At 42.8% G+C, this 19,930-nt stretch overlaps 1 protein-coding gene and 1 long non-coding RNA gene across 3 annotated transcripts in view; one reads left to right on the forward strand and one right to left on the reverse strand.

Moving 5' to 3' along the window:
* Nucleotides 1-19,930, forward strand: part of CDH20 (cadherin 20) — a 199,351-nt gene that overhangs the window by 81,299 nt on the left and 98,122 nt on the right. The window lies entirely within an intron of this gene.
* LOC137452520 (uncharacterized) overlaps nucleotides 17,931-19,930 on the reverse strand; it is a 163,368-nt gene continuing 161,368 nt past the window's right edge. For both annotated transcript variants that reach the window (XR_010990107.1, XR_010990106.1), the window contains exon 5: nucleotides 17,931-19,112. This is a non-coding gene — a long non-coding RNA (uncharacterized lncRNA). The remainder of the gene's footprint in view (nucleotides 19,113-19,930) is intronic.

Raw genomic sequence — 19,930 nt, forward strand, 5'->3', positions numbered from 1 at the left:
TATGGAGTGAACACAAACAAACCGTTAGAATATTTTAGGACTGTAGCTTCTGACAAGTATACTTTATTTATGACTTTGCAGTACAGTCTTCTCCAATCATGTTTACAGGAAGTAAAAAATAAGGGAAAGGGGGAAGAAGCAGCATTCCCAGTGTTTTATCCTCTTGTCCTTTGCCGTGTGGGGGGTGTTGTCAAGATTAGTAAGATAGCTTCAGTATTCCTGTCTCGAAAAACCCATGGGTGTGGTATGTTAAATGTTTAAGGAGAGGAAAGAACGGTGCTGCTCTGAAACATGTACAGTACTCGTGCCAATAAATGAAAGCACAGCTAAGTGAGGCTGGGTGAAAAAGGAGGCAGAGATGGGGTGAGAGAAGGGTACAGACTTAGCACAACTTCTGCCACTTTAGACCCCTTACTGGACGTGGCACTGGGTGCCATGGTCTAGTCATGAGGTCTGTGGTAATGGGTTGGACTTGATGATCTTTGAGGTCTCTTCCAACCTTGGTGATACTGTGGTACTGTGATACTGTGACAAAGCCAGCAGTTCACAGTCTGATGGGATTATAGATCTAGATATGGGAAATGTTTGAGTGTGGCTCCAGATCTGATACAACAGGGATTTTGTTGCTTTTGTCCAGACAGTAGATCTTGGTGCTTGAAGAAGAACATAGGGTATAGGTTTCTGAGACCAAAGCACCAAGCAAAGAAAAAACTTCTATGAGTAGTAATAATTTGTGTTTTAGAGGTGCCTGTAGGTGCTAGATACGACACAGACCCCTGTCCTGTACAAACACCTAGGACATAGGGCACTGAATTGCACTGCGCTGAAGTGCTTGCAATCCAAATATCAGAGCAGGGAGGCCACAAATCTGTTTTGCCGAAGCTTAGGTTTCAAAATCATCACATTTAGATGATTTAGAAAATGTTCAAACAAAAGAGCTGTCAGAGCATTCACATTCAGGAATCAATAGACCAAGATTTTGATTTGCATTTCTCAGAAAGGCATGAGAAAGAGCCCTGATGTTAAAAATCTTTCCCTGAAAAATGCTGAAGTTCATATGTTTCTGGTAAAAAAAAAGGAGAATGTCTAGAAGATTTAGATGGTGCTAGTGGCCTGAAGACAGAAGACAGAGTGAAGGTAGGACAAGCCCATAGAAACAGCATGGGCCATCAAGGAGCAAGATTCAGGGAGGGGGAGAATTCACTGGCATAAGCCCCGTGCTTCCTAATCCCATACCACCAATTTGTCATCCCAGTTCATCAGACGTTTTCTTCTTTACAGCCTAGACCAGAGTTTCTGAGCCATGGGTTGCAAGCCCTGGGGTCAGGAAGACAGCAGCACTCTTTGCTTTTGATATTCACCATTAATGCCATGTGTGCAAAGCATTAAGGGGTGCCAGCCTGAACCCCACTGTAACAGGCATCTCTTTTGATATTTTGGGATTAAGCCATTGAACCATCCTGTCGGCAAGGAGGGTTCCCTTTCTGGGTAGACCCTCTGCAGCTTCTGTTACAACTACCTGGAGCAGCAGTTCTTCCACCGCAGGAGATACACTGGTGTGGAATACCTGGAATAGAAATAAACATTTTAGGAAGGCCTTAAAAATATCTTTCTGCTTTAAATGATGTTGTGGTTAACTACATGAGTGTGCCACTAACAAAGCTATCAAGCTTGATAAATGGTTCTCTATTAATATCCCAATTTTACTGATGAGCAGCTTTTGGAGTTCAGAGGCAGAAAAAATCTGCTTAAAAGATGGCTTTTACATGAAGCTAACTGCATAGAAGCTTTTCAGAAATACTAGGTCAGTTAGTGTTCAGAAGTTGGGTGTCTGTTCATCTTTAGTTACAACAAAATTAATTTTTCTGGGCTTGGGGAAAAAAGAGTACTTTGATTTTTACCAGTTACATTTTTATTGTGGAATCCTACTTCTAATAATGTTTTTAAAATTTAGAACATTCCACAAAGGAAGGGATATCGTTTCAAGGATGAAGGCTGGTGTAAAATAATTTCAACCAAATTGATTGTGCTCTAGGCACTATGTTTATAGGACTTCTGTAAAATACTGGGGGTTTAATGCTAATATTTCAACCATAGAGAAAAAAATACTGCTTTTGAGTTCTCTTCTGGACATACACATAAAACAACTATTTACACTGGTGCAGCAATGAAAACTGTCTGATTTAAATGGGGAGAGATCTTTCCCCATAGGGCACATTCTAGTTTTAATTACACCCTCTCTGTCTCAGAGATCCAGGATTTACTATGTCAAGATAGATTGGTGCCTGGGAAAATGACCCATGTCAGTATTTCAGAGAAAGATGTAAAAAATTTTTACAACATGGCATGTCTCTGTTAGTCTGCTCTTTTAGATACTAATGCAAGCTCACTGGTTTCTGTGGGCGTACCCTGGTGAAATTAGAATGAGGTTCCCTCAAAGAGGATCTGAGTTTTGTTCATAGTAAGCAACTGATTTTTTATTGCTTCTGGTCTCTTAATTATTTCTTTTAGATTAATTTATTGTTACTGCATTAGAGTGATGACCCACTCTTTTGGCTTGATCAGTCTATCCATCATTTTGAATAGAATAGAATAAACCAGGTTGGAAGAGACCTTCAAGATCATTGTGTCCAACCTATCACCCAACACCACCTAATCAACTAAACCATGCAACCAAGCACCCTATCAAGTCTCCTGAACACCTCCAGTGATGGTGACTCCACCACCTCCTCAGGCAGCCAATTCCAATGGGCAATCACTCTCTCTGTGTAAAACTTCCTCCTGACCTCCAGCCTAAACCTCCCATGGCGCAGCCTGAGACTGTGTCCTCTTGTTCTGGTGCTGGTTGCCTGGGAGAAGAGACCAACCTCTGCCTGTCTACAACCTCCCTTAAGGTAGTTGTAGAGGGCAATAAGGTCACCCCTGAGTCTCCTCTTCTCCAGGCTAAGCAGCCCCAGCTCCCTCAGCCTCTCCTCATAGGGCTTGTGTTCCAAGCCCCTCACCAACTTTGTTGCCCTTCTCTGGACACTCTCCATGTGCAAATTCTTGATGAGGTCTCCACCTTATTAAGAGATTTATGGAAAAGTGTTTATTTCCAGTGTGCTTCTTGATTCCCAGGTATAAAAATCAATGTTACTATGAAGAAAAAATATGAAAAGGTTTGCTTATAAAGAGTACTTTTAAAACTTGCTGTTGTAAGGAGAGATAAATCTAAAACACTTTTCAAAGTCTTTCTTTATCTACACATCACACTGAGACTCTAGCTTGATACTGGTGTTCTTCCCTAGTATTCTGCCTTGATAGTCTGTCTCACTCAAAGGATTCAAAAAGCAAGCTGTAATAAAACAACTAGGTTTGATCACAGAAGTGTCAAATTAAGTGTTTTCCTGTTGTTCATTAAATTTGAGAATACTCAAAGGGAAAGTAGACCTTTTGGTAAAATGCTCCACAGAGGAAAAATCTGGTATATGTATTTTGTATTGGGGACGAAATTTACCGTAGTGTGAAGCATCTTGAGAACAGCAGCACTATGAAACTGCCCTGTCTGGTGTAGCTCTAAGCCTGACTGAAGAGAAGGATTCATGGACAAATGGGTCAAGAATATCCTGGCTGTTTAGGTGGAGTCAAGGAGCAATACCACCACATCTTCCCTGCCCTCCACCACTAACTATTTTACTTCTGAAACGTCAAGCTGAACCCATTTCATGACACAGAAGTTACGATTTTTGCCTTTTCAAACTGACTTTTTAAAAAATTATGGAGAAGGAAAGTGCAATATTTTGTCTTTTTAGCCTGACATAGAAGTGACAAATACTGCAATTTCTTGAAAGATGTAACTTTTGCTTTTCAGTATGATATAAATATTGGATGATCATAGAAAATATTCTACTGTAAATCTCTTGTAAAAGGAGCAATAATAGGTACTGCTACATTTCTTTTTTCAAATGATCCTTAGCTGGTCTAGGCTTTCTAAGTTGGCAGGAGGTTGCAGCCATCACTCTATGCATATGTGCAAGACTGGAGAAATCCTAGTCATCTGAACCTCATGCAGCTAATGTGTGGGTGCTGTTTTTCTGGTGAAGACACAAATTAGATGCTTACACTGCATTTCTGCCTTATACCCACCTTCTTTTCATAGCCTTCAGTTTCCCTGTATTGCAAATGACCCTAAAATGGGCTTGCTATTGTGTGGTTTTAGCCTGAGCTTGTCCATAGTACTGAAGTGTAGAAGTACTGTTTTGTGCAACCTGTAGAAGGACAAAGACACAGAGCTAAAAAATTGGTCTCTGCCCTCCTTTGCGTACTTCTTTCCTGATCTATTCTGAAGGCGTGCAATAGGCTTAAACATTTCCTGACCACCACTGCATCACTAACAGTGCATTTGTGCACTTCAATGTTTCAAAACTTAGATTGGTGTCATCTTTTCCATGCTTCCCTAGTGACTGTTCAGAGATAGCCTCTAGATGACATTAGCAGAGAAGAGAACAAGACAATGTGGTGGGTTGAAATTTCCCCCCAGCATTAACTTTTTGCCAGTCCAACTCAGTTAGAAGCAAATGAAGCTGTACTTACAAGCAAAAACTACACTCTACAATGGAATGCAATGAATGTATACCAAATATACAGTGTTTACAATTAGCAAACAACACAAGCTCACCCCAGTCAAAAAGACCAGGGAAGCCTTGTCCCATGGTCTAGTCATGAGGTCTGTGGTGACAGGTTGGACTCGATCTTTGAGGTCTCTTCCAACCTTGGTGATTCTGTGATACTGTGAAAAGAGAGAGGAGCAGAGAGAGAAGCAGTGGGTTAGACTTATCCAGGGCCAGCCAGAAGCACGTTATCTTTCCCGAGTGAAGCAAAACAGCCAGAGATCAGAAGAGAAGAGAAAAAGGAATGGAGAGAATTGTTATGGTACAGCTTGTCTTACTCATAGTTTCATAGTTACATTCAGGGTTGGAAGGGACCACAAGGATCATCTAGTTCCAACCCCCCTGCCATGGGCAGGGACACCCCACACTAGATCAGGCTGGACAGAGCCTCATCCAGCCTGCTCTTAAACACCCCCAGGGACAGGGCCTCGACCACCTCCCTGGACAACCCATTCCAGGGTCTCACCACTCTCATGGTGAAGAGCCTCCTCCTCACATCTAGCCTGAATCTCCCCACCTCCAGCTTCATTACATTCCCCCTAGTCCTATAACTGCCTGAGATCCTGAGAAGTCCTTCCCCAGCCTTCCTGTAGGCCCCCTTCAGATACTGGAAGGCCACAATTAGGTCACCTCGGAGCCTTCTCTTCTGCAGACTGAACAGCCCTAACTCCTTCAGTCTGCCCTCATAGGAGAGGTGCTCCAGCCCTCTGATCATCCTTGTGGCCCTTCTCTGGACACCTTCCAGCACCTCCACATCCCTCTTGTAATAGGGGCTCCAGAACTGGACACAGTACTCCAGGTGGGGTCTCACCAGAGCTGAGTAGAGGGGGAGGATCACCTCCCTCGACCTGCTAGCCACACTTCTCCTGATGCAGCCCAGGATCTGATTGGCTTTGCGGGCTGCAAGTGCACACTGAGAGCTCATGTTGAGCTTTTTGTCCACCAGCACCCCCAAGTCTCTCTCCTCAGGGCTACTTTCCAGCCAGTCACTGCCCAGCCTGTATTTGTGCCTGGGATTGCCTTGACCCAGATGCAGGACCCTGCACTTGCTCTTATTGAACTTCATGAGGTTGGCTTGTGCCCACCTCTCCAGCCTGTCAAGGTCCCTCTGGATGGCCTCCCTTCCCTCCAGCGTGTCTGCTGCACCACACAGCTTGGTGTCATCAGCAAACTTGCTGAGGGTGCACTCAATGCCACTGTCCATGTCACTGACAAAGATGTTGAATAAGACAGGTCCCAGGATTGATCCCTGAGGGACTCCGCTTGTCACTGGCCTCCACTGGGACATAGAGCCATTGACAGCCACTCTTTGGGTGCAGCCATCAAGCCAGTTCCTTATCCATCTAGTGGTCCACCCATCAAACCCATGTGTCACCACTTTGGAGACCAGGATGTGGTGCGGGACAGTGTCGAAGGCTTTGCTCAGGTCCAGGTAAACGACATCAGTTGCTCGCCCCTCATCTATTAATTTTGTCACCTGCTCATAGAAGGTCACCAGGTTGGTCAGGCAGGATTTGCCCTTGGCAAAGCCATGCTGACTGTTCCCAATCACCTCTTCACTATTCTTTTGAGCGAGTAGTGACTCCAGGAGGATCTGCTCCATGATCTTTCCAGGCACAGAGGTGAGACTGACTGGCCTGTAGTTCCTTGGTTCCTCCTTCTTACCCTGTTTGAAGATGGGGGCAATGTTTCCCCTTTTCCAGTCTGTGGGGACTTCACCAGATTGCCATGACTTTTGAAATATAATAGAGAGGGGTTTAGCAACCTCATCTGCCAGTTCTCTCAGCACCCATGGGTGTATCCCATCGGGTCCCATGGACTTGAACACTTTCAGGTTCTTCAGATGATCACGAACCTGATCTGCACTTACAGATGAATTTGTTTAGAATAATCTTTTGTTTTCTTTTTTACACCCAATAGTGATTCGTGTATGGTTTTCTACTTTTCTGCTCAAAATCTGCATCTAAATTTTAAAGGCATGGCCTAAAGCCACCAGAGACAATAATTGATAAGGCTTTTGCTTTGTATTGTCCCAGCTTGTAATATACCAAAGCAATAGGCTCTTTTGAACTGTTGTATCGTGTGTAGGCACGTGCTCAAAGATGGACTTGAACCACTTTCACACAAGAAAGAGTTGTAATTCTAGTGTATTGTCATCTCCAGCTCCCTTAGACAGTCAGTGAGATTTGTATCTTTCTAGCAGCCAATGGGAAGTTGCACCTTTTGGGAAGCTAGGTTAAGACCTCCCTCAGAAACAAATTACCATCTCAGCCCCCAACACCTTTACAAGCAAGAGAATTATCTCCCCCCCTCCCCCCCCAACATATGGCATTGTGTAGATTTAAAAGAGCAAAAACAAGTCCTGCCAAAACAAAACACTACAGTACATACCCAGTTCTCCCTAGGGGGTAGGATGAGAGGGAGAATGACCCACACGTGGCAGATGTTGGTCATTTAGTGCTTTACAGGAGGGCACTCAGATGCTACAGTGATGTATGACCCCATGGGAAGCAGAGTAAGACAGCACCCATGTCCCTCTCCTCAGCAGCATGAGAAATGGGGCTGATGTATGCGGTGTAAGCAGTCAGTGTAAAAACATGACCAAACCCAAGCGCTAACATTAAGCATCCCTAATGTTTCCACTCTTTGGAAGATTTAAGCAGGAGAAGGCCCCATACTGGGTTTCTTTTTGGGCATGAGTTCTACTCCTCTGTGCATGTGTGTGTGTGCAGGCATCACCCAGTCTAACACAGGCAGTGTACACTGCAAAAGTTCAAAGCCTTTGGATTCCTCTTCATTGCCTGGGTTTTTGGTTTTTTTTATGGGCTGTCTCTGATCTTTGCTTTTCATCCCTGCATTTATTTGGAAGCATTCCTTCTCCCATTTCCTGTGTGGCAGGTTGCATGCAGATTCATTTTCTGGTATTCAGTGACCATGCACATTGCTTTGTACATAGTATACATCTTCATGGGCCGTAATGAAACCCAGACTTGAAGGAGTAACTAGATAAGCAGGTCTCTCTCCAGCTGTCATGTCTAGTTGTGGCAGCAAACCGGTGTTTCATTGTAAAAGATGTTAATTTCAGTGTGAGCTGTGGCTGTGTTGAGAGGAGCATAAAAGGAATTCTTGATTATCTATATCAGTACCGTTGTCCCTGGGGACAGGCTCTGAATCTTCAGATCACATATGGCAAGAGTGCTGTGATAAAATATGCATCAATAAAACTTTGCAATTTATGATAATAAAGGAGTGGAAAGTTTTACACGCTGAGATAATTATTCCTGACTGGTATTTTTCCTTCCTTTCGTTCTTCAGTGTGCCTTTATTTTTAAGCTTTTCCTGCATGTTGTAGCAATGATTGCATCACTGAAACTAGGGGTTCACAAACTGGGGAATTCACCTTGTTCCTACATTGCTTGACCTTCTGTAGACACTACTCTCTGGCTGAAGCACAAAGAATTTGCCCTCTTTGTGAAGGCTCTGTTAGACTACAGCTCTTCACTCTTCCTCTTCTGTGCATGCACACAGACTACATCCAGCGTGAATTTCAGAGTAGCTTCCAAAAAGGATCAAATTATATTCCTCTGATCTTTCTTTGCATATCTCATTACTGTAATTGACGAGAGATGCATACATTTGCATCAAGGTAGCACTCACCCATATTGTGTGTCACCTGTATGGTTTAAAATGTATTTCATCTAAATGGAGTGGGTTTTATTCTTTTGAAGTAGGAAAAAATAATGATATGTTTACACTCCTAGGAAGTAAACAGTGGACTATTAAACAAAACCAATATATTATCTATGACCTTTCCCCCCCGAGCCCCAGCTCATTATATGTTTGGTGGCCATAGCATGAGAGACCTGTCTTCTGCATTGGCACACTTGATAGCAATTAATCATACAGTTTGAAACATGTGGCCTGACAGTACAAACCACTTGTGTGCTTAGATTCTGGCTGACTTCAAAGGGACTTCCACATGTTGTGTTTACAGACAGCTCTCCTTTACTGAACAGCCTCACTGACATGTTTGAACAGCATCTAGCGCAGTGGGATCTCAGGCTTTACTGGGACATCTAAGCCCTGCTGTAACACAAATAGTCATTAGTACCATCTGGCTCGCGTTTTCGTGTCTTTTTTTCTTTCCTCTGTATTTTACTTTAGTTGGCCTAACAGAAATGAACCAGCCGCTTTTATCCCTTTTCAGGGTAATTTCGCCACAATTAAGAATAAGCTGGGAACCTGCTTAAGGGAAACAGTCTGGCCATCAAGCTATCTCAAGAATATTTTCTTTACTTGTACTCCCTTGACTAAATTGTGAGCTCCTTCACAACGGCAGCAAAGTGCTTCTCTTGAAGCACATGTTTATTTCCTGTCGACTTCAGTAGTCCTTAATCACCTGCCTGTGGTTCAGCATGTGCTGAAGGGCTTTGCATGTTTGGGGGTCAAGCCCCGCCCTCAGGAGATCCTTACCTATCCACTCCTGTGTGTTCAGCCTTTCTACAGGTTTCTGCCGGTGTTTGAATTTCATCCGAGGCAGTGTGCTTTAGAACAGTTGTGTAAGCACTTAAGTGAAGTTGGACGTCTTGGAAAGTTCTGCTGAATCTGGGCGTAACAGATTAAAAGAACCCAAACTTGTAGCAAAAGGAACAGATCAAATTGTAATGGGAAGGTTACTTCTAAGTACTTTCCTTTTTGCTCCAGCTGCAGTTGAAAAGATAAAATGTTACACTACTTAGTTCCACTTTAAGAGTGATGAGAGATTTAGGCTACAGAAAGAATCATTTCTAATTACACAGGTGTAAGGAGGAGTGGACAATAAGGCCAGCAGTGAAAACAAAAAGGGTCTTGTGTATTTTTTTTTTCTACCTCTGCAATTGTGTGAACTAACAGGAAATTACAGACTATTAGAAAGTTGATTGAATTTTGTTTCTTAACTTTGCTATTTTTCATTAGGGTGATCCTAAAAGCAGGTGGCTTTCAATTAGTTTTGTTGACAGTGCTGGCTAATGTTGTAATGATCCTTGTGAGGGGGAAAGAAAAGAGATTTATTGCAGTAGGGATAAGCTAGGCCAGGCAAAAAGACAGAGTACATAACCACTAATTAACTCAAGTAGTCATTAGGAAAAAAAAAAAGGGAAGAAGAAGAAAAAGAGGAAGGAAAAGCAACATGCAACCTGAAAGGATTGTAAAGCATTTCTGCACTGCAGATCAGACCCTTGAGCTTTCATTACATTGTGCATATCATATTAGATGGTATATATGAGCCAGTTGCATATAAATCACATTCTCTCAATGTTGCAAGTCCTTGTCACAGAGCATATTTAATTTAACATTGTAATATTTATTTTCCAAAGTTGTAAGTAGGCCAAAACATACCCAGTGAAATGAGCATTCTCCACGGCACAGTGCCTGACCTACACTCCAACAGGAAATTAACCCTAATTCATCTTCATAGTGACCCTATGCCAAATAGCTATTTCACATGTTCCATTTCTGCCCTTCACTGACTTTGTAAAGTGAAGCTGTAGCAATTTTGCCTAATTCAGTTTGGATTCTTAATTGCATCTGTGCCATTCATTTGTTTCCACTTAAAACCATTGTGTTGCGCTTGGGTGACTTGTAAGCAAGCTTTGCTTGGTCTTAGTATCCTTTAGGGACAGGCTTAAGCCAGAAGGCATGTATGTCTGTTGAAACCATGTCAAATGGGAACTGCTATCTCAGATTCGAACTAGAAGGCTTTGTTTTCTGACACAAAGGGTCAAAGTCTGCCTAGTTATTTCCATGTGTCCCTTCCTTTCCCTCAGTCCCATCAGGATTATTTGAAATTCATTATGGATGAGCGTCTGTGTGCATATGCACAGTACTCTGCAAAACGGAGGCACTTTATTGTTCACAGCTCCTCTACAAGTGATTTGGGTTTGGACATACCTCTCACAACCATTTGCACATCTCTCAGACCAGCCAGATTTCAGTCAGTCTGCTAACACAGCTGTTTCCAGGCACCATGTGGAGGAACCTGAGGAGCTTCAAGCATTTTTATTGTCTAATTTATTTTTTAAATTATTATCACTAAGAATTAGTAGCAATTGGTCAAGAACATGTGTGCTTATTTTGCCTTTTATTTAAGCAGTTAATGCTATGTTTCATACCTCTTCACAATGCAGGTGGTTCTTCTGCTTCTCCCAGCATTAACAGAGATTGATTTCTGTAATGTTTTCTATGTTTGTAGAACCAGGCATATTTGGACTGCAACAGGATGCAAAGTGAGACGGCTAAAGCAAGGATGCTGAGATGAGGCAGTCTGAGTCTTGCTCACTGAACTCCTGCCAGGCACAGATGAAAATGTTTCATGACAAAGTCTATCAAATAGCATTTATCTCGTGAATGCAAATTATTCCATAGTTACAGTATGGGAGGAAAAGGTGAAATTGATTTAAATTAAAATCATTTGGAAAAAAAAAAAGCCCTGGATGACCTGGTTTTGACATTACAGACACAGAAGCAAAGCTTAGCTGTCATTTCCTTAACTCTAGCACAGCTCTGGTTACAACGAGAAATTGGACCATATGGGAGCATATGGAAAAACCAGAAGGTTAATACTGATGGGAAAGTGCTTCCTACAGGTGGCATTATAATTAACCTTGTGAGTCCTGAGCACACACGTCAGCCAGGCCTGCATGTGTGCCACAGCCCTGTGTGAGACAGGAGCACAGTTCCCATGCCAGGACCCCCAGGAGCCATGTGGACACCCCAGGGGTTCAGGACTGCTCCTAGGTTTTGGGAGGCTGTCACAACGCTTCCAGACTCTTCTCATCAAAGAGTTAATGTCAGCAGCACTCCACATTCCTCCTGCACCTGATGGCCAAGGTAGAGGGGTGATCATTCAGAGCAGGGCATGGGACTCCTCAAAGCTGAGACTGTGCTGTCAGGTAGCACCGTGCTCTCTTGCAAACCCTCTTGAAAGAGTGATTGGGAAGCTGCTTTCTTCCACAGCTCTCCACTCCCCCTCATCCTGGCTCAATCCCAAAACACAGGGTCTCACCAGCTGGGAGAGGAGGGGGAAGCTGTGCCACAGTCTGCTCGGCCTTGCTTCTTGTTGCCTGGACTGCTACTAAAGGGCTGGTAGGACCCAGTTTATTATAGAGTTTTGACACCTTCCCCTTCATGTTTGAGGCAAAATCTGGGTGTCTGCATAAGACACAGCCCTCTGACCACCTCTCCTCCAGCCCCGTGGACAGCTGAAATAATTATGTGTCCTTAGCAAAGGGAAGGTAAATAAAAATGAGGAGTAGCAATATACCCAGAGGGGCATCTGTCTGGGAAATTGGTGTATCTATTGGGGGAATGAATAGTGCAGACGCATTTTGGGGTTGTAAGCTGAAGAGGGAAGATAGGGAAAGGTGGGATCAATCTTGGGCAAACAGCTGAATTCATGTTTTTCCCTACAGCCATGCTGAACACGTTTGACCAAGAATTACCAGGGAGGCTGCAGAAATGTGAATAACTGGATAAACACACCTTAAATAACAAAACCCAGCACAATCAAAATCACTTGAAGCTTTTGCACAGCTTTCATAAATGCAATTTGCAGACACAGTGCAGTGTTTTAAAATGAATTATGCTTGCAGAGTCACAAGCTGTGATTTATCTTTAAGCATCCTCACGCAGTGTGGTTTATTAAATTTCAACCTGGGCTCTCAACTGTTCAGTTAATGTAGATAATTAATTTGATTATCATTTGATCAGGCTGTTTTATAACTGACTGAAACAGCCCCATATTGTTGCTACAAATATTTTGGTTAGCTTGTGTGAAGAAACCATAAAATTCTTTTTTGTTTTGTCTCCTTGCTAGTTTGGTTTTGTATTATTTTTGTCCTCAGTATCTTTCTTGCTGGAAGTGTGTTGTTCCACACTATACAGTGTGGGATTACAAATACTTGCCTTAAATGGTTTTTTGAGCACACAGTCAGTATTTGTTCCTAGCTATGTATGCATCTTCTCAGCACATTAGCTGATCTTTTCTCCTTTACTTTTTCTTCAAGCAGAAAATAAAGGAGGAGGAAAAGCACAGGCATCCTGTGTATTACATAGCAGTTCTTAATGGCTAGAGTGTATTAAATCTGTTTGGCTACAGCACACAGGATGAAAAGTGTTACACATTAGATTCTATTACACATACTCTTCTATTACATATAGTACATACACTGGAATTAGAGCAGTACCTAAATATTGTAGCAGTTGTTCTCATCCTATTTTATTGACAAAGTGGAGTGTTTTTACTAGCATCCATGAGATGTACTCTGCTGTAAAACTTCCACTGGGCTCTCAAGATGCAGGTGATTTTATGCGGTGTCATCTCATCAAGCACTGTAGGCAGGCTGCACACTGTGTATTGCAGAGGACACCTAGTCCAGTCTCTTAATGGAACGTGCTTGCTGCACTTCTGACTGGCAAAAGGACCTTGGTAAGAAGAGGGAGTAACTGTGGTAGGGCCAGGTGATAAGCTGGGCAAGTTTTGGGATCCATGACTTTGATTCAGCTATATCACCTATCTAATGAAGGACTTGTTGCATGACACCAGTACTTGTCTCTCTTACTATAGGCTGCACCAGCACTGAAGTGCCTCTGTAGAACTGGTACATGGATGTCAGGGTTAGAAAGGCAGGGCAGCAAAAAAAGAAAAAAGGCTTTTCCAAGTGGTGTGACCTTTTTTCCTTCCCAGAGCAATTGCAGACTTTGAATCTAGGGTGTTTGATTCTTATTATTTTTCCCCCAGGACAGGAACTTAACCTTCTAATAATAGCTTAGTATGAATTGTTGATTCACTCATAAGAAAGATCTCTCAAACTGTGTTCAGTCTTGCTTCAAGCCTTCAGGAGTATTTCTTCCTGGTTTATGAAGTGCATTGTAGTGGAGATGCTGGCAAACCAAATTATTTCATGAAAGTGACTGGTAAACTGCAAGGAAAAGGGAGTCCTTTCTCATCTGGCTACATGAGATGGTTAGATTCATTAACTTACTCTTTGTACCAGCACAGATAACCTGTTACTGTTCAGATCAATGGGAAATGTTTGCTGCAGAAGGGTAACAGTGGGAGTTGGTAGCAACTGATGTTTCTTCTTGGTGCCCTTTGCCTCTTCCCAGCTCTGAACTGGGAATGTCCTGAAAAGGTTATTGTGATAGTGGAAGTGCAGAGATGTCTCTTCTGACAGGAGACTGCAGGCTTCAAACATGAAATACTTCCTTATAAAAGTAGAGCTGAAAATTAGCAAATGTGTCTTAAGCATCAGGTCTGATGCTCTACTGAGTTTAATCAGAATTTTAGCACTGAATTCCATTGAAATAGGCTCAGTAACACGTTTAGGAAAAGGCAGACTCTATCAGTACATGCTGGAGAAAGACAAGGTACCCTGAGGTAGCCATCTCCCAAGGAGTGCTAGGTATTGGGATGACACTCCACAGAAAGATGTAGGAAGACTCAGCCCCTGTAACAGAGAGCTTCAAACTGTAAAGCACCAGATCTAGGTCCCTGTGGAAAGCTTTTAAAAATAATTATGAGTGGCTTTTTTAGCTTTTCTTTATATTTGACTTGGCCAACAAGTAGTCACAGATCCTGTTGTCATTTCTTTATGGCACCAGGTGGATGAGGTGCATTCCTTTTCCCAAAAGCTCCATATCCTACATAGCAGAGTAGACAAAATGCAGGGTGTTTTTCTCTCCACCTTTTTTTACACCATCAACAGTAAATATTATTTAAACTGCCATTAAAGTGTTGTACACTGTATTATTTTCTTTGTAATAAATCCATAGAAGCTGTTCTTGTAAGTCTATGGATCAGTTTAAAATAACACTGTGTTTGAATTGCTGCAGAGGGCACATTCTTCTCTCTTCACTTAGTTTTCCATTGCAGTGCTGTATTACTGTTGTTATTTAATTCAGACAGCATTCAGACTGCTGTGGGTGCTAGAGGAACAAAAAAAGCAAGGCTGATGTTCCTGTGGCTTGAGGACCTGAGTAGATGCTATGTTCAGATAAGGTGTAATGGCAAGAGAGGAGTTCAGTCAAAAATTGTTTGAGGTGATGGAATTGTAATATTGGTAACATAGTTCTTAATAGCACAATGGCTTTTCTCTTGAAGGTAGGCACCTGAGAATAAAGATTACTGTTACTTGCCCATTAACCTCAGTGTTATTAGGTGCCAATGAGCAATTGGAATTGAGCCTCCAAGAGTTCTATGACTGTAAACAAGGAGATATCATAGGAAGGCATTTCTTGTACAGGCCATGAAGACAGCTTTAGGGGACCAGAACATGCTCAGCCTCAGGCTGGCAGAAAAATAAACACAGTCCTGATGAAGAAAGTGGGAAGTTACATAGGAAAGCAGAACAATTTAGGATCTCTACAGCAAAGGATGACTCTTGATCCAAACGGACCTTCAGCATTGGTGCTTTGGCCTGGCGAAATACTGTTAACTGCCACCAAAATGTTTGATTTTGGGGATGAACTGAACCTCCTACATTACAGGGATGGCATTTAACAAGTCCAAGTGCCGAGTGCTGCACTTTGGCTACGGCAATCCCATGCAGAGCTACAGGCTGGGGTCGCAGTGGCTGGAGAGCTCCCAGAGAGGGACCTGGGGGTGCTGATCGACAGCTGCCTGAATATGAGCCAGCAGTGTGCCCAGGTGGCCAAGAAGGCCAATGGCATCCTGGCCTGCATTAGGAATAGTGTGGCCAGCAGGAGCAGGGAGGTCATAGTGCCCCTGTACTCTGCTTTGGTTAGGCCGCACCTTGAGTACTGTGTCCAGTTCTGGGCCCCTCAGTTTAAGAAGGACATTGAAACACTTGAGCGTGTCCAGAGAAGGGCAACAAGGCTGGGGAGAGGCCTTGAACACAAGCCCTATGAGGAGAGGCTGAGGGAGCTGGGATTGTTTAGCCTGGAGAAGAGGAGGCTCAGGGGTGACCTCATTGCCCTCTACAACTACCTGAGGGGTGGTTGTGGCCAGGAAGGGGTTGGCCTCTTCTCCCAGGCAACCAGCACCAGAACAAGGGGACACAGTCTCAAGCTGCGCCAGGGGAGGTTTAGACTCAAGGTGAGGAGAAAGTTCTTCACCGAGCGAGTCGTTCGTCATTGGAATGTGCTGCCCAGGGAGGTAGGTGGTGGAGTCACTGTCCCTGGAGGCGTTCAAGAGGAGATTGGACGTGGTACTTGGTGCCATGGTCTAGTCATGGGGTCTGTGTTGATAGGTTGGACTCAATGATCCTCGAGGTCTCTTCCAACCTTAGTTATACTGTGATACTGTGATACAGGCAGATTTTCAAGAAATATAGAAGATGTGGCTACTTGTCCTGGTAGCTGAAGCCAGCCTATATACACTCTGCTTATTATTGCAGAATGAATAGGCATGCACATGTATCTTGCTAGTCTACTTTGAACTATATTGAAAGACAGATGTTTTATTAATCTAATTCTGGTTAGACTACTTTGAACAAAGTTGTAAAGGAAATATTAAAATATTTTTGCTGAGATGATAATAATTTATCTAAGTAACATTAGTAAAGTGAGAGATAATGGTGACAAATTACCAGGGAATATTTTAGGCAGTACAGATCAGGCTTACAGGAATACTGAATGAAGTCACTAGGGACTGCAAAGGTAAAATAAATTCCTGACTCTTAGATGCTGAGGTCTATCCCCATAGTGAGTTGTAAGAACTCATCAGAGATTTGTTTCATATGACTTCCAGGTGAGAAGCAAGCAAGGAAACAGTTGTCATCATTAAATACAAGAAGTTTCTCCAGGATCAGTGCAAGCCAAAAGTTCTGTAGATTTGCTTTTTATACCCCTGGCTGTCCCTTGTCTGGAGTTAGCCTTATTTCCTCTGTTCTGATTCCTATAGTTTGAGCCACCCTGACAACATCTCAGGTTTGCCTCCCTTTGTCCCCTGAGTGTCCACACTAAAGTCTGGACTCTTCCAAGGCCCCAGAAATGTGCTCCATAGCAAGGTCCAAGCCACTCACGTGCTAGTTGGCCAGCAACATCTGCAACCTGCCCAGCATGGGCCAGCCCCCAAAATGCAATTAACTGGGTAGAATTTGCTACATAGGTTTCCTTTCTGTGCTTTTCATCTCATGTTGGGATTTTATATAATATGTAGGGCCCTGATGATTTCCAGTGCTGTCTGCTCTGAATTAAGCCAAATGAAACTGATTGAAATAATTGTAATAAGCCAGCAGGTTTCAAACTAACCATGGCCAGCCTGCATAGACAGAGAGCCCTGTCTTAAGACATGGGCTATGAGTGTGTGAACTCCCAGAGCCCCCAACTTTGAAGGGACCCCAGAGATAGATCAGTCAGTGCTAGGCTTGTGCTTGGTAATAGAGATGATCCTGTATTACGCAGTCCTGTATAGATGATCCAGTCTCAGATGGGAAAGCCTTTTGAACGGGCAGGTATTCTCTGTGTTTTTGTGGCAATGAGACACTCAGCACCCCAGGCTTTTGCACATCCAGAAACAGACTGCTGTTTCCTTGCAGATAAGTCACACGTGGGCTGTAATCATGGTGTACTGGACAGTGTTTGCAGGGAGGCTATGCCTCCCATGGGCAGCATGCCTGCCCAGATCCTTCTGCACAGGCACCAGAGAGTTGCAGTTCTCATGTAAGATGTATTTACTCAGAATTGCCAAGGTCCCCAGTCCACGTTGTCCTTCAGCATTCATATGGTGGCTCTGCCACAGATAGAGGGATGTCAGAGTTTTGTCACTTCTTTATGAGGCTGTGCTTGAAATGGTGCAGTCACTGAAGGAGATTATATTCTCAGAAGGGTGAGAGAGCAGAGAGATACTGACAAAACATGAAAAACTGTGGAGGAATACTCTTTTTTTTGTTGTTGTTTGTTAAAAATGAATGTGATGCAACTTTTTCAGATGCAGTAAAACTGAGCCATAAGCCTGACCCTGTTTTTCAGTAGCACCCCATCCTCTGGCAATGCCTCTATTCTGTGAAGGGCATGCTTAAGAAAAGATTCACGTTTCTGCCTGGGTGAATTTAATGGTGCTGAAGTCCATCCCACTGCAGGACAGCAGTTAAGTACCTGCTTAACTTTCAGAAAGTCCATAAGTACCTGCTGTAATCCACTCCTGAAGCAGATGAGCATCTCAAGTATAAAGACATCTTTGTAGAAATGAAAGTGCACTGAACCATATTTAGGAGGTTTAATTGTTATGCAGTTAACAGGGTAATACACCTTTATTGAAGAGATTATTAATAGCCATTGGATAACAATATAACAAATGCTTACCTGCAATTAACTTCTGTGTTGATTAGGGTTATGCTATACATTGGTGCTGCTGGAAAAGCTTTTGTACTTAAATGCATGTGTTGCCAAGGCTTGAACAGTCCTGTGGTCTGTTATCACTCCTCCAAAGCCTGGCAAAACAGTCAACAAGGCAGCAAAACTTCTCAAATGGGCTTATTTAATTATGAAAAACTGTGAAGGAGGTGTGTGGAGAGAAGGAGAGAAGACATTCTTGCTAACACTTGCAGTAATTAGTTGGTTGGCCTGTAGATGAAACCCAGTCCTTGACTTGGATTCAGTGCTTGGATTCAATTGCTTTTATGCTCTAGAAGGGATACAAGCCACAAAATGCCCAAAATCCCAAATCAGCAAAATAAAATTTCAGGCTTCTCACCTTAGCCTGCCCTTTTTACTTTCCTTCTTTTTAGGAACTTGCCTTACCCTTCAAACAAACATCCACAGTCTGTCTCTAGAAATCATAGGGCTGAGTGATTGACTTCTTGGAGTCCAAAAAATGAATGCGCCCTTACTTCAGTGGGATGGGGCTCACAGTAATAACCTGATGAACAAAGCTTTCCCATTTATGTACTTAAGTCAAAGAGTAGAGTATTCAGGTGATCTAATTACTTACCCAGACTGAAGTAAACGAGTAGAAAAAGAAGGCCATGGGTCAGATTTGGAATCTCTGTTACAGTGCTGAAAACTTCAGGGTAATTAGTAATGCTACTTGATATTGAAATTTGGTTCTGTGTCCACTTAGCATATTAGTCCAAGCCTCTGAATCTGTAATCAGCAACCTACAGCAACCTACAAACTGTGTTTCTACTCTTGTGATTAATCATAACACTCCATATTATTATTAATGCAAATGGTTACCATAAAATATTTCTTCATTAGTTCTGTCTGGTTGACATTTTATTTTTCCTCTTTCCTACAGGAAAAAAAAAATTAACCAGGAATACAAGTAGGAATGTGTTTAATCAGTTCTATTAACTTGATTTGTCTAATCAGTCTTTTGTTCCACAGTCTCCTTTAAGTTTTATCAGAGAAGCATCTTCTGCACCATTACTTCTTCAAGCACTGTTGTATGAGCTGTATGTCCTCCTCTGGTGACTGTGCAACGTACATATCAGTGGGGGCAGTGCCATGTAAGGCCTTGACCTGTAAATGGGATGACTGAGTTAGTTGGACAGTGCTTGCATTTGAATTGCAGCCAACACTATTAGGCAACCCCAACCTGAGCTACATCCTCCCTTTGTAATGCTTCCATCTGGCATCATTAGGCAGTACCTCTCTGCAAAATGCCCCAGTGTTACAAACCCAGCGTGTGATGGGCAGGAGCAGCCAGTTGGAATGACAAAGTATTGTCCTTCTTCCCCTTCCTTATGGATGGGCTGCCAGGGCAGATAGATGGATTTTGCTAGAGATGGGTGCAATGCTGATACAGGGATGAGCACTAAACCATAAGCTAGATGTTTTCTAGAACAGTATTGTAAATTCACATTAAAATGATACATGAAATCATCATATTGTAGCATCTATACTTGCAGAGTACGAACTCCATCCAGCAAACTTCCCTGCTTCCTTCCCTCTCTGCACTTGTCTCTCTTCTCTTTTTTTCTCTCCTCTTGCCTTCCTCTTGCCCTTCCCTCTGGTTCTATTTTCCTTTTTATCCCCATAAGCCAAACCCAAGTGTTCAGTACATCTGTATGGGTAACTAAATAATTTTAGAGATTGCTAGAAATCATAACGCCTTTTACCTAACAGCAAGAGGCCAAACAGACTACAAAAAGGTCATAGAATTGTGGAAGCCTTTGTGTGATGTGGGTTTTTTAATTAGTAAAGAGTTAAGTGGTGAAATTATTAGCCAAACTACCTTCTCAGTCACTGTGAGGAGGAAAGATGCTGACAGCACCACAGAGATGAGCATAACCACCTTCTAGCATCAGTTTCTAAATAAAACCCAAGACTCCCTTGCT

The sequence above is a fragment of the Melanerpes formicivorus genome, unplaced genomic scaffold (genome assembly GCF_026170545.1).
Source record: "Melanerpes formicivorus ecotype bairdi unplaced genomic scaffold, bMelFor1.0.p_v2 SCAF_55, whole genome shotgun sequence".
In the NCBI taxonomy this organism is placed as follows: Eukaryota; Metazoa; Chordata; class Aves; order Piciformes; family Picidae; genus Melanerpes; species Melanerpes formicivorus.